We start from the raw sequence: 14,741 nt of genomic DNA on the forward strand, positions 1-14,741 counted from the left end.
GGGATACAATTCAACCCATAACCGTAAGCGATCATATAGCTGACCGTGGAGGGCAGTCCTGTATTTACATGCCCACGTCTGTTATCCGTAATGCTGATCAGTAATTCACGTTCAGTATTCAGGGAAGAAAAAAACCGACAACTCGCACCGGCACATAGCTTGTACGTACGCGGAGTTCGAGAACGGCTGTCCAGTTGCAAGTAACCCAGGGGAAGTGACCAAATGCCGTGTGTGGCCTTACAAGACAGTCGGCTTTGCCAGCTGGTGGCCGCAGCAGTGGGAGGGCAGAGTGTGACACCACGAGGTTTGCAGGGTCACGACGAGAATGTTACACAAAGCTTCTGAGGACTCCGGCAGATGGCCTTAGCTCCCTGCCTTTGCCCTGCTCAGGGGCTGCCCCTCAGCCCGACGGTGCCCTTTAGACAGATTCCCGGAGGCTGACTCACCTAACACCCAAGCACGCACACTGAAATGCCAGTGTTTCATTTCTGCTGAAGGTTATTTCTTTCCAGTAACAAAAATGCTCCAATTCCTGTCAAAGGCCCAGAAGCTTAACATCCTAACATTAATCAGAAGGAGGCTGAATGAGCTTGGAGTGAAGGCAGGTGAGACCTGACGCATTATCGTCACCTGGCCCACCGTGGTCAAGGCCTTTCCGGTGGGGGACCCAGGTGGGGGGGGCCTCTCTCCCCTGGACATTCCGGGGGAGCACTGCCAAGCCCTGCTTCATGCCGTCCTTTCTCCGCACCCCAGGCTGGCGGCTCCCTTCTGTTCCCATGGTCTGGATCCACAGAGGCTGCAGGGGAGTCTTGTGAGGGTTCATCCAAATGTCCCCAAGGGAGCCGAGGGAGGGAAGGGGGAATGGTGGGCATTTCTAGTCTCCACAGATTAAATGGAGAAAACTCCCAAGCGCTCCCCACCTTCTCCAGCCCCCAGTAATCTCAGGTTCTTTCAGGAAATCTATGGGCCATGCTCCTGAGGATGAACACAGCTGCCTGGGAGCTGTGGATCCAGGATCCGGGCAGGTCAGAGGTCAGAGCAGCTCTAGGGACCGCCTGAAATAAAGGTACAACAGTTCAGATGCACTCTTTTCTCCCCTCCTAACACACACACACTTTCTCAATCTCTCTCTTTCTCTTCTGGACTCCAAAGAAGACCGGCACTATGAGCCGCCCTCTTTTGCAAAGCTGAGCTGCTGGAGCCCCCTATGTGTAATGCAGCGCTAAGCCCATTCTCCTAGAACTTTCTGCCTGCAAGGATTTGGAAGAACATCAAGAATTAATTTGGTAATTCTACTCCTAAGAACATACTTAAAATAATTCCACATACCCACACTACACGTGCACACACACACACACACACACACGTGTTCACTGGAGCCTTTCCTTTTTAAAGTTTTTTAACATTTATTTATTTTCAAGAGACAGAGAGTGAACACAAGCGGGGGAGGGGCAGAGAGACAGGGAGACAGAATCCGAAGCAGCCTCCAGACTCTGAGCTGTCAGCACAGAGCCCAACGCAGGGCTCGAACCCACTGACTGTGAGATCGTAACCTGAGCTGAAGTCGGATGCTTAACCGACTTCACCCAGGTGCCCCAAGGAGCCTTTCTTTTATAGTAGAAAAAATTAAAAACCTAAGTGCTTGGGGCACCTGGGTGGCTCAGTCGGTTGAGCGTCCGGCTTCAACTCAGGTCACGATCTCAGTCTGTGAGTTCCAGCCCCGCGTCGGGCTCTGTGCTGACAGCTCAGAGCCTTGAGCCTGTTTCGGATTCTGTGTCTCCCTCTCTTTCTGCTCCTCCCCTGCTCATGCTCTCTCTCTCTCAAAAATAAATAAACATTAAAAAAAAAAAAAGCCTCAGTGCTAGCATTAGGAAATGATTTTAAAATGTATGTTTTATCCATACAAGGAAATACAATTCAGCTGATTTTAAAACATATTCTTTTTTTTAATGTGTATTTATTTATTTTGAGAGAGAGAGAGGCCAGAGAGAGAGGGAGAGAATCCCAAGCAGGTTCCTTGCTGTCAGTGCAGAGTTTGATGTGGGGCTCAGTCTCGTGAACCATGAGATCATGACCTGAGCTGAAATCAGGAGTCAGATGCTTAACCGATTGAGCCCCCCAGGCACCCCTTACAAACATATCCTTGCAGATGTTGCAATGTCTTTGGAAAATGCCCACAAAATAATTACTAAAAGAAAAAAAGTAGGCTATGAGTCTATACGAAAATAACATTCTCCAAAAAGTTGGTGGTATTTATCCTTCAGTTTTAGTAGATGAGTATTTTAGTTTCCTTCTTTAGGCTTTTCTGTATTTTCTAGCTTTTCAGTAATGCGAATATGTTATATTTATAAACAGGGGGAAAAAAGCGCCAATAATGGAAAGTATAAGAAAGAGCCCACATTTCATTCTTTTCCTTACATCTTCCGCCTGGACCCTAGGCCTCTTGTGCAGGAATTTCTGCATTTCTTCTACCTCTGGCCACCTAAGAAGTAAACGGTGCTGAATCTGATACCTAGCCCAGGCCAGCCCCGCTTGTCTTCACTAAGAGAAGTCGCTCTGGCTAAATTCCTCTCCTCATCTCTCCTCCCACTACCTTTGACTCCCAACACAGAGAATCCTCCCAAACGCAGCAAACAGCACCCTAGTCTTTTCACCATGGCCCTGCGTGGTTCAGTTTGTCCTAGCCAGAGTTAAGTTTCACCAGAGAGAGCAAGCAAAGGAGGGAGACAGAGACAGGGAGAGAACGACAGACAGAGACAGAGACAAAGGGGGTGGGGGATAGAAATAGACTGATCTGGCATTCTGCCTTCCCGGATGGAATTTGTCCAATCCAGGCAGGATGGATGAGGAACACAGACCCATTCCTTCCCACGTGTTTGGAACCCTGGCCCCGAGCCCTGAGCTGAGCATTCCATTTATCCTCTTTGTGGGCTGAACTGATGAAATTGCTTTAGCTGAAGGAAGTGGTATGGATTTACTGATGTATCAGATCTGCAGGATGCATCCATCATACAGACCTTCGGGTCGGCTCGAATCGTGAGACAGGTACGCATTCAGCAGGCAAACGCTAGCATGGTGCTCGTGCCTCCAGGCCACCAGGGTGCAGCGAGACCCCCATCGGTGCACGCGGGTCGGGTCAGCGGGCTGGTGGGCTGGGCCACTCCCCTTCCTAGATGTATGGTGGGTGGGTTGGCAATGCCCACGAGGTCCCCCAATTGGAGAGAGGGAAGGCTGGTCACTGGGACCCAACTTCCCATCTGGCCACCACTGTGAGATGAGGTGGGGTGGGGGGCAGCCGGGGACTGGAGGCTCTGGGGAGAGCTTCAGGGTCCTCAGGACAGTGTGAGACTGAGACTCGTTAAAGTGAACCAACCCAAAGGTAGTTCTTTGTACTCTTCTTTGCTTTCTCCCCAAACCCTGTGCTCCCCTCGCCGCCTTTCCTCCCACAGACAATAAACCATTTAACAGAGAAGGTGGCTTTGTTTCCTCTCTCGCCTGTTCTGATACATCTTAGGCTGAAATGCCACAGGGCCCACCTCTGATGAAAATTAATATTTAAACTGCTCTCACTCCCAGCACCAGCCTCTCCTCCGGACCTGAGAAGTCAGCACCCCCCGCCCCTGCGGAGGCTCTCCAATTCCCCGTTCTCACGCCCCCACCATGGCTGCCTTCCTCCCTTGCCTACCTCCCTTCCCAGACAGACGCAATGTGTTAACGTGTCCCCACCTGAGACAAAGAAAGGAGGCTTTGTTATACCTGTGTGATCCTAAATATTATCATCATTTAATTACTGCCATTCTCCCAAGCCAACTTCTTGGCAGCGAGCGCTCCTTTAGTTAAGTAGGCTTTTCATTTTCCCAGGGAGGCCGCATCAGAGGTGATTTGTGAATGGAAACTAATTTGGGGTGTTGCTGCTGGTATAAAGAGGGGACTCCAGGGTAACGGAGCCTTAAAAGACAAATCGGGGAAAGGTTAAGCATTCCCTTCAGGCACAGATCGTCTTTTGGAAAGGGCCGCCACACGCAGATTCAGTGTCCTGGGCACAAACCAGTGGACTGCGTTATTAACTGGCCCAGATTCAGTTCTTCTTCTTTTTTCTTTCTTTCCTTCTTTCTTTCCTTCCTTCTTTTTTTCTTTCTTTCCTTCTTTCTTTCTTTCCTTTTGTCTTTCTTCTTTCCTTCTTTCTTTCCTTCCTTTTTTCTTTCTTTCCTTTTGTCTTTCTTTCTTCTTTCCTTCTTTCTTTCCTTCCTTCTTTTTTTCTTTCTTTCTTTCCTTCTTTCTTTCCTTTTGTCTTCCTTCCTTCCTTCCTTCCTTCCTTCCTTCCTTCCTTTCCTTCTTTCCTTCTTTCCTTCTTTTTTTCTTCCTTTCTTCCTTTCTTTCCTACTTTCTTCTTTCTTTCTTTCTTTCTTACTTTCTTTCTTTCCTTCAACACAAGGAGAGCTGGGTCACATTCATTATGCCTTCGGTTGCTCGGAATTGTTCTCCTGGTTGTGTGCTCAGGCAAAAAGGACAACTTGACTTCAGTCTTCTGGTATGTGAATCAGCCAGGAGTGTCTGCTTGACCCTAAAAGGTGTCAGAAGCTTTCAGATTCTAAAACGGGTGCTTGGTCTGCAAAAAGTACAAAGTATTCTGTACCTGACTTGATGACCCTGGCCAGCTCCCAGCCTTTGGAAATGGGAACCCAGGTTTGCCGCAAGTGTTAATGTAACAGTAGGAACTCGGATTCCGCTCGCACTGCCTGGACATTCCTAACTTTATTTGGTTAGGTCATAACGCTGCTGTTTCCTCATGATGTTCTCCTAGAACATCTCTGATTATGGGTTGCTCTAATGCTCCCAGCTGGAGCCATTCTTGCCCTCATTTTTGGCCACCTAGGCTGGGAAGAAAACCAGCCCAATCAGGTCAGTGAGATCATTGACCATCCCTAATGTCGGAGGACTGGAGTTAACGCCCGAGTGCCCAGCTTTTCTTTCTCTGTCCTACTCCTTTTTTATTATTGCTGTTATTGAGATATAAGTGACATATACCATTGTGGAAATTTAAGGTGTACAACATCCTGGCTTTACACATTTATATACTGCAATATGATTACCACCATAGCATTAACTATACCTCCATATATCACATCACTATTCTCTTTTGTGGTGAGAACAGTTAAGATTTGTGTCTTAGCAACTTTGAAGTTTATAATACAGTACTGATTACTGTAACCTCCATGCCGTGCATTAGATCTCCAGTAACTATTTATCTACTAAATGCGGGTTTATATCCTTAAGTGACATCCCTCCCAGCCCCAGCCCCTGCTGACCACCGTTCTATTCTCTATTTTTACCAAGTTTACCTTTTGAAAATTCCACATATGAGTGATATAATCCAGTATTTGTCTTTCTCTGGCTGACTTATCTCAGCATGATACCCTCAGGGCCCATCCATGCTGGGGCAAATGGTAGCATTTCCTGCTTTCTCGTGACTGAATAATATTCCGCTCTGTGTATTCCAGTGGAATACTTACGAGCAGGGTCAGGGGAAAGTCGTCAAATTGAACTTGGGGAAAACTCTGTAGACAGAACGACAATGTGGCCCAAAAAGTTAAAAAAAAAAAAAAAAGAGGGAAAAAGAAAGTGCGTATCACCTTGATGACAAAACATTTTTTTTATTTTTTAAAAAGATGAGCAGCTCATCTGTTATCTCACTATTTCTATCTCCTTAAAAGATCTATATCAAGATCATCTGTCATATGCATTTTTTCTGTTTCCAGACCGAAAGTGACCATTCTTTGTAAATATCTGTGGAAATAACTATGCAAAAGTGTTCCTTTGGAACCTGTTCAGGTGGAGCTGTGGGGTGTAGGGTACACATGGAAAGAAATGTAGGATGAGTCAAGAAGAGGGTTTAGGAGCGTGTAGGGACATTACCAGAAACGGCACCCCAAGAGGCCCTGGGGAGGAAGGTGAAATGGCAGGTTTTGGGGCTCGTGCTTAGAGAATTGCCCCCACTTGGAGTCCTTAATGTTTATTTATTTCACCTTGGCATTGCCTTCTTTGTTCTGGTACTGAAACCACCGTGTAGTAGAGGGGACTCTTCACACACCGCCTGGCAAGGGATCATGCACGTTTGTGTTCAGTGAAACCTTCTGATGCCAATGTGCCTGTGTCAGTGAGCAGGTGCTTCACAGGGATCCTACAGTGTCTGGGTCATCATTCTCTCTCTTTTTTTTAATTAAAAAAATCTTTTTACTGTTTATTTTTGAGAGGCACAGAGTGCAAGTGGAGGAGGGGCAGAGAGAGAGGGAGACACAGAATCTGAAGCAGGCTCCAGGCTCTGAGCTGTCAGCACAGAGAACCTGGTGCGGGGCTCCAACTCAAGAGCCCTGAGATCATGATGTGAGCCGAAGCAGACACTTAACTGACTGAGCCACGCAGGCGCCCATCATTCTCTTTTCGAAGAGACTTGCGGCTCCTGGACAGCGATGCCACACCCTGTCATCTCTGGACAGTGCAGGTGATGCTTTTCTAAGAGAAAAATCCACCAGTGAGCACACACCTCTGTAGTCCCTCTCCTTACATTAAGAGCATCAATTATTGGACTGTTTACTCCTTGCCAAAATATAGGATAAGATTCTTCCATTTACTGTAATATATCAATATCTTTTAATATGTTCAATCAACCTTGCCAGTTAGGTGTTATTATTCCCATTTCACAAATAAGGAATGAGCCCTTAAAAGTTAAAAAAAAAAAAAAAAAAACCCAAAACCAAACCTTTGTCCCAGGTCACTGGTAAGAAGTGGCAGACCTGAGATTTGGAGCTGTTCTTCTAAGCTCAAGGCTCCCACTTTTCTTTGTTTTCCCACTGCTGGGCTTGATCCCAGGACCCTGGCATCATGATCTGAGCTGAAATCAAGAGTCGGACACTCAACTGACTGAACCGCCCACATGCCCCTTCTTTCATTCTCAGGAAAGTGGACAACTTCCTTTTGGGGGTGGCTTGTGTTCCTTTTATTATGAATGAGATTGAATGGTCTGCAGTTACCCTTCCCTCTGTGGGGGGCATCCCTGTATCTGCTTGGCCACGTACAGGACCTCTAAGCACCTTTGCTGAAAGTTTTCATTATTTTCTTGAAATACCCCTTTATAGCACAGCAAAACAGCTGTGCCCTCTCTGAGGCTCGAACTCAGGACCTTCAGATTATGAGACTGACGCGCTGCCCACTGCGCTAAGAGGGCTGCAGTGCAATTTCTCAGCATGAGTAATGATGCCTCCTGAAGTGGTAAGCTCCTTAAAGAGAAAGGTGTCAGCTCATCTTCGTAGGTCAAGCCAATGATCAAGTGGATTTGGAATAGCATCAAAAATGTTCTTTTCCCACATCTCCTCCCACAGCAGTAGATTCCTAAGTAATCTAGAAGGTAACTCAGCAAATGATACATGTACTTTGGAAAAATGAAAAGACCTCATTATGTTCATTGTAGCCCATAAGCAGAGGAACCAAAATATATTAGGCTTGTCTAAAAGCAGGGGTGTATAAGCCTGTAAATATTAACAAAAATTAAGTACTTGTCAACTTTGGCACCAGAATCCCTTCTTCCTTGGGTATCGAAAGCTTTTTCATTCTGGAAAAACCAGAGTCAAGGTGCTAGACAGTGGAGTTCAGAAATTATCAAACAAAACTTCTGACTGAAACTAGAGCAATGAGCATACCTACCTGTGGCCGCTCGTCCGAAGCCTCATGATATAACAGTGAAAGGATTTTGAAAGACATAAGTGCAGAGCCCCCGGGGGGCTTAGTCAGTTAAGTGTCCGGCTCTTAGTTTCAGCTTTCAGCTCAGGTCAAGGTCTCATGGTTTCTTTCTTTTCTTTTTTTTTTTATAAATTTTTTTTAACGTTTATTTATTTTTGAGACAGAGAGAGAGCATGAACGGGGGAGGGTCAGAGAGAGAGAGGGAGACACAGAATCTGAAACAGGCTCCAGGCTCCAAGCCATCAGCACAGAGCCTGACGCGGGGCTTGAACTCACGAACCACAAGATCATGACCTGAGCCGAAGTCGGAGGCTTAACCGACTTAACCAGGCGCCCCAAGGTCTCGTGGTTTCGTAGGTTCGAGCTCTGGGTCAGGCTCTGCTGCCAGCGCAGAGCCTGCTTGGGGTCCTGTCTTTCCCACTCTCTCTGCCCCTCCCCCACTCACGCTGTCTCTGTCTCTCCCAAAATAAATAAACTTAAAAAAAAATGACATAAGTGCAAAAGACAAAGGGAGAGGAGAGAGGACAAATAGCAACAAATCTGGAAGCTGGAAAGCAATGTCATGGAAACCCTGTCTTTGTGGAACCTTCCAGAAACTCAAGAGCTGGTGGCTCCAAGTACTTCTGAAAGTAGAGGTGAAGATGGAGCTGAAGACAGAAAATTGGTCTAGTTAGTTTGCTGAAAAATTAGTGAGACCCTTAGGTGGCCTCCCTAAATCCAAGCACCAGGCATATTCTCCGGCCTTTACCAGGAGATGCCTGGAGGTGTCTTCTCTAAAAGGTAAAACAGAAGAAGGTCTCTGGACAAGAAACATCACGTCCACTGAAGGTGGGGAGCCACACTGAAAATGGGGCCACATACCAATGTCCCATGTAAAGCTTCTCTAGCCTTTCCCATGTCCCATGTAAAGCCCTAGTTGGCTTCCAAAATACTGGGAGTCAGGATTGGACCTCAACCTAAAAGTTCACTGTGTGTGGAGTATGACCAGCTCCAGAGAAGGAGGGCAAAACTAAGGGTACTAGCATGAGGAGTCTCCTCCAAGAAAATAGTGCAGCAAGATCATCCTACAAGGAAGACTACCTGTGAACACAGAGCTCTAGCAAACAGCTGTTTAGTACCTCATGCATAAACATGAGCAGAATGCAGGGATCACTAGACATTTGAGGAAATCATATAAAATAAAATACAAAGACTTAAACAAATCTGTATTTTTTAAACTTTTTTAATGCTTATTTATTTTTGAGAGACAGAGCACAAGCTGGGAAGGGGCAGAGAGAGAGGGAGACACAGAATTCCAAGCAGGCTCCAGGTTCTGAGCTGTCAGCACAGAGCCTGACATGGGGCTCGAACTCACAAACCATGAGATCATGGCCTGAGCGGAAGTCAGACACTTAACCAACTGAGCCACCCAGGCATCCCACACACCTGTATTTTAAAGGAACTTAGAGGAAGCAAAGTTTAGATGGGGGTAAGAAAAAAGTATTTAATTAATATGAATATTCTCAGAGAGAGAAGACAATATATTGGATCCATAAAGAAAGAATGGATGATATACAAAATGAGCATTTGGGACACATAATTGATTTCATTCATATAATAGAGTTATATAAGGCAATGAGACTGAATAATTATTACTGTGTATTGTGATGAATCTCACAAACATGATGTTGAATAAAAGAAGCCAGACACACAAAAAAGTATATATTCTGTGATTCCACCTATATAATGTTCACCAAAAAAGTCGACAGTGATAAAAGCCAGCATGATGGTTACTCTTTAGAGAGAAGGTGTGGAGAAAGTCTTCAGTTTCTAATACAAAAATAAAAATAAAACAGGTTTTATACAAAGGATGGGGAATCACATTGATACTGAATTTCTCAACAGCGACTGAAAGGTAGAAGATAATAAAGCGATGCCCTCAAATTTCTGAAGGAAAGTGACCTCCGTATCCTGCTAAGTTATCAATTAATTGTGAAGTCACACTAAAGATATTTTCGAACATACAAAGTCTTTAAAGATTTACCTTCCTTTTACCTTTTTTTCAGGCAAGCAACCAGAAGCTCTCAGAAGCTAGATACACCAGAAATATGCCCAGGAAAAGGGATACAAGAAATCCAGGAAATAGATGCACCAATGGAAGAAAAAAGCAATGGTAAGTCCCCAGATGGCAGCCAAGAAGAAGCTTAAGGTGACAGGTATGCAGCAAGCCTAGAGAGCTAGCATACAGTGATGTCCTCGTGATTAACTGACAGAATATAGAGAGGGGAGATTTACACAATTAGGGAAAGTTTAAGATTAAGTATATGTATGTTAGATATGTACTATTGTATATACATTTTTTAGTTGTTTATGTATATTGTAACTAATATATTATGCACATTATGGAACAAAGTATAAATCAGACAGGGTGAAAGAAAAATGAATATACATAAGAATTCTCTTATTTTCTTCCCTTACCCTAGTCAGGATCTGACACCACCCACTGCACCCTTAACACGAGGGATAACTTTCTTGTATTGGTTGGTCAGATTAGCTGGGGGAGATGGGACCTTGAGGAAATAGGTCATGAGAAAGGTCAACATTGACAACTGGGAGAGAAGATCAAACACTGGTAGGGTCTTGCCGGGCACCACAAGCGGGGTTCTGGGTGGCCCCCACCAGCAAAAGGAGATCACCGTCCTCCATTGCCTGATAGCCAGCGTCTTGGCTGGTTGCGCCATATATTTGCTTTTTGTCTGTTTGTGTGTGTGTGTGTGTGTGTGTGTGTGTGTGTGTGTGTGTGTGTGTCTTTCAGGCAGCAGGCAAAATCTGTCCTTTTGACTCCATCTTGAGTGGAATTCCTCTCAAAAGGTGTGGCTTGAGCATCAGAGAATCATAAACTCTTGGGAAAAGCAATTGCCTTTAAGACCATCTCAGTTATAGATCTCAGTTTACCAGTGAGAATAATTTATACTTCAGAATCTTGCTTATGTCTAGTTCTAAATCCACTTAACATAGCTACATTTTATGAATGCCCAAATGAAGGTACGAAAAGCAAATATAAAGAATTTTTTTTTAATTTTTAAGTAATCTCCACACCCAACGTGGGGCTGGAATTTACAATCCTGAGATTAAGAGTCACATGCTCGGGGCGCCTGGGTGGCGCAGTCGGTTAAGCGTCCGACTTCAGCCAGGTCACGATCTCGCGGTCCGTGAGTTCGAGCCCCGCGTCGGGCTCTGGGCTGATGGCTCAGGGCCTGGAGCCTGTTTCTGATTCTGTGTCTCCCTCTCTCTCTGCCCCTCCCCCGTTCATGCTCTGTCTCTCTCTGTCCCAAAAATAAATAAAAAAAAAACGTTGGAAAAAAAAAAAAAAAAAAGAGTCACATGCTCTACCGACTGAGCCAGACAGGTGCCCCACATATATGAAGAAATCTGCTGTGTGTTTAATTTCTTGTCCTAATTGTCTCCCACTGCCTACCCATGCCACCAACTCTCCTGTTTGCCACTGTCCAGGATACAAGGTTTCTCCTATCCATGAGTCTGCAGTTCCTATATAGGCTCTGGGCCTGAGCTGGGTGGGTTCTTCAGAAAACATCCTCTGAAATATGTCTGAAGAGCTTCACAGAGTCTTTGTTATCTAGTAAATAGGCCAAAAATCTGACTGCAGGCACGTTTTCCTTTTTTGTTCCATCAAAGGAAAATAGAAATGAAGACTTTTTATAAGTGCTTATGTCTCATTAGGATATTTTTAAAGTAAATAGCTTTAGTTATAAATGTTACAGGCAATCTGCCTAAAACAGAGGTATATTTAAGTGGCTAGATTTAATAAATTCCAGTTTACAAATTGAACTCATTGACCATAATTGCTTGCAGCAGTTGGCCCTAAACAAAGAGATTAGCATAATTGCGATTGCAACTCCTATTAGCATTTATAAATATGATTAGAGCCAAGCATTGGGCTGAGTTGGAAAGATTCCACTGAAATTTCTCTCATGAAGACATGAGAAGCACATGTTCTCCACCAGGAGGCAGCATCATGATTAGGGGATGGGTCGGTTTGTGACCTTTAACCTCTCCATTTCCCACTTTCTCATCAGCAAAACACTGTGATTATTCAGTATGCACTGGAAAAGAGTACTGGTTGAGAAATTCCACTCAAGATGGAGTCAAAAGGACAGATTTTTGCCTGCTGCCTGAAAGACACACACACACACACACACAGACAAAAAGCAAATATATGGCGCAACCAGCCAAGATGCTGGCTATCAGGCAATGGAGGACGGTGATCTCTGAAAGACAGGAAATGCATTCAGAGAGCTCTGCAATTGCCCCAGCTTACTACCTTGAGAGAGCTTTTAAGCTTCAGCCTAGGAGGGGGAGCCCAAAGGAAGGCAGAGCCTGGTGGATTCCTGGAGATGAAAAGATGCAGACGAGAATCCAGGGAGACCAGGCAGCTAGAATGTACAGAATACCAGACAGGAGACCGTGGCACCAAGAGAGAATGCTGGAGATCTGGAGGGGGTCCCCTCGAAGATTCAGCAGAGTTCTCACCATTACACACATGCGAACATACTACCCGATGCCAGAGGAAGAAAGAATATGATAGGATCAGGTAAAGGCACCTGGCATCCCCAAAGGGCCAAGAACATAGCCTGTTCCTGCAGTCGGCCGAGAAAAAAATCAGACGTTTCAGGACACTGGGCAGAGTACCCCTGAAGGTTGTGCCTCAGTAGTGAGAAATATTTAGACCCGACCAAACACTGACTCAGATCCACCTCATAAATCAGAAAGTAGATCTGAAGAGCTCAAACTGTTTCTAAGTAATTTAATGGCATCCCAGAGCAAAGCTCAAGAAGGGCTATAGGAAAACAAAATATCTCGCATCCAAAGAAAGTAATGACACAATGGCTGGCATCCAATCAAAAACTGCCAGACATTCAAAGTATAAGGAAAATGTAACCCATAATGGGAATAATCCATCAAAACTGACGCAGAACTGACATAGATATTAGATTAGCTATTAGACAAGAATATTAAAAGTTATTATAACTGTGATTAAGATATTAACAAAGTTAAGTAGACATAAAGAATGTTTTCAGAAAAGCACACCCAAATTGAACTACAGATGAAAACTGCAATATCTGAAATGTTGAACTGATGGAATTAATAGATAAAACATTGCATAAGAAGACATTAGTAAGCTTGGAAACATGGCAATAGCAACTATGCAAAATAAAACCCCCCAAAAAAAAATCTGAAAAAAAAATTAAGAGTATCAAGTGGCTTAAGGTATGTGTAATTGGAGTTGCCAAAGGAAAGCAGAGAGAAAGAGAGTTGATGGGACAAATATTTGAAGAAATAAGACCAAAAATATTCTCGATTAAACTTGTGAACCAATGTCTTTATTCCTATTTTTTGCCATCTTTTGGATTGATTTTTTGTATGTGTGCTTCCTGTATCTTGGTGTCTTGTCTTTTTTCATATGGATAGAGGTTTTTGTAGTTCTTCATTTGTCAGGTAATTTTGTTTCTCATCCTGAAAGTTTTAAGTATTATGCTACGAGGCGATCTTATTGATATCTGCTAGTTTGACAATACTTAGAATTCCAGGCTCCTCCCCAATGTGCCTGCTGACTTATTTTTCAGAGTTCCCAAATAGCTGTTCTTGTATTCTGTCCAGGTTTTATAGTTGAGTTTAGTAGAAAATAAAGGGAGATGTGTGTTAATTTCACATGATCCATAGACTTCTATAATAGGTCCCAAGATTCCTACCCCAATGTAGATGCCCTTTATAATCTCCCCCACCCCTTGACTATGAGCAGGATTCATAAATATGATGGAATATCACTCCCATGAGTAATATTTTATGATTTTTTGAATTTTGGTGTAGTCCCGTAATTCTTTGTATTTCTTTTTTAAGTAAACTCTGGGCCCAACATGGGGCTTGAACTCACAACCCCAAGATCAAGAGTCACATGCTCTACTGACTGAGCTATCCAGGGTCTCAGATTATGTTACTTTATGGCAGTAGGGATCTTGCAAATGTAATTAAGGTCCCTAATCAGTTGACTTTAAATGAATCAAAAGAGACGATTAGATCAGGATGTTCCTGATCTAATTAGAAGAGCACTTAAAAGTTGTCAAAGAGATTCAAAGCCAGATAGATTCTCTGGCTAACCTTGAAGATGCAGGTAGAATGTGGCTGAATTCTGCAGCTGCAAGGATATGAATTCTGCCAACAGCCATATGAACTTGAAAGAAGACTTCAAGCCTCAGATGAGACCTCAACCCCAGCCGAAACTTTAATTGCAGTCTTGTGAGACCCTGAACAGAGAACTCCGTTGAGCCCTGCTTGGATTTGTGACTTACAGAAACTGTGACACAGTCCATAGCTTGCTTTAAGCCTCCGTGTTTGCCATCATTGTTACACTGCAAATATCTAACATACTTTCTCTTACCTGGAACAGCGTTGGAAACGAAGTGTAGGTACAAATGTTACTCTAAAAGTGCTGATTATTTCTCAATATGTTTGTTTGGTTTTCAATATGTTTGTTTGTTTGTTTGTTTGTTTGTTTTTTAACAAAGCTCTTTGTTGGATTTTCCTTTCTCTGAATTCCCGGTATAGTATTAGAGGGATATCTCTACATTTCAGGTCTTTCTGGCAGAGTTCTATGTGGCAACTCATCTCTGTGCAATCAGAAGCTGCTTTATTACTTTTGTTTCCTTGGCACCTCTCGGTTCATCAAGTTCACCGAGTTTTAGGCAAGAAAAGTTAATTTTACTGTATGACTTTATTAATTATTACATCCCCAACAGGGACAAATAGCGAGCCTGGTATAATTAGTAACCTAGAAGAAGTAACCGTTTATAGCCATCCATCAGATAGGCCAAGTGAAAGTCACCATGAACTGACAGGTTCCCCCGCTCCCCAAATTTGACAGTTGTCAAAAGAAAGCATGATCTCCTGGTGAGAGATGAGTCATGTCATACCCATCTAATCCACATATGGGAACATGGGACACATAG

General features: G+C 44.0%; 1 non-coding gene across 1 annotated transcript; it reads right to left on the reverse strand.

Moving 5' to 3' along the window:
* Positions 1-7,152: 7,152 nt before the first annotated feature.
* On the reverse strand, positions 7,153-7,225 carry TRNAM-CAU. Its single transcript has one exon. It is a non-coding gene; the product is annotated as a tRNA-Met (tRNA).
* Between the last annotated feature and the right edge of the window lie 7,516 nt (positions 7,226-14,741).

This window comes from Leopardus geoffroyi, chromosome B1 (genome assembly GCF_018350155.1).
Source record: "Leopardus geoffroyi isolate Oge1 chromosome B1, O.geoffroyi_Oge1_pat1.0, whole genome shotgun sequence".
Classification (NCBI taxonomy): Eukaryota; Metazoa; Chordata; class Mammalia; order Carnivora; family Felidae; genus Leopardus; species Leopardus geoffroyi.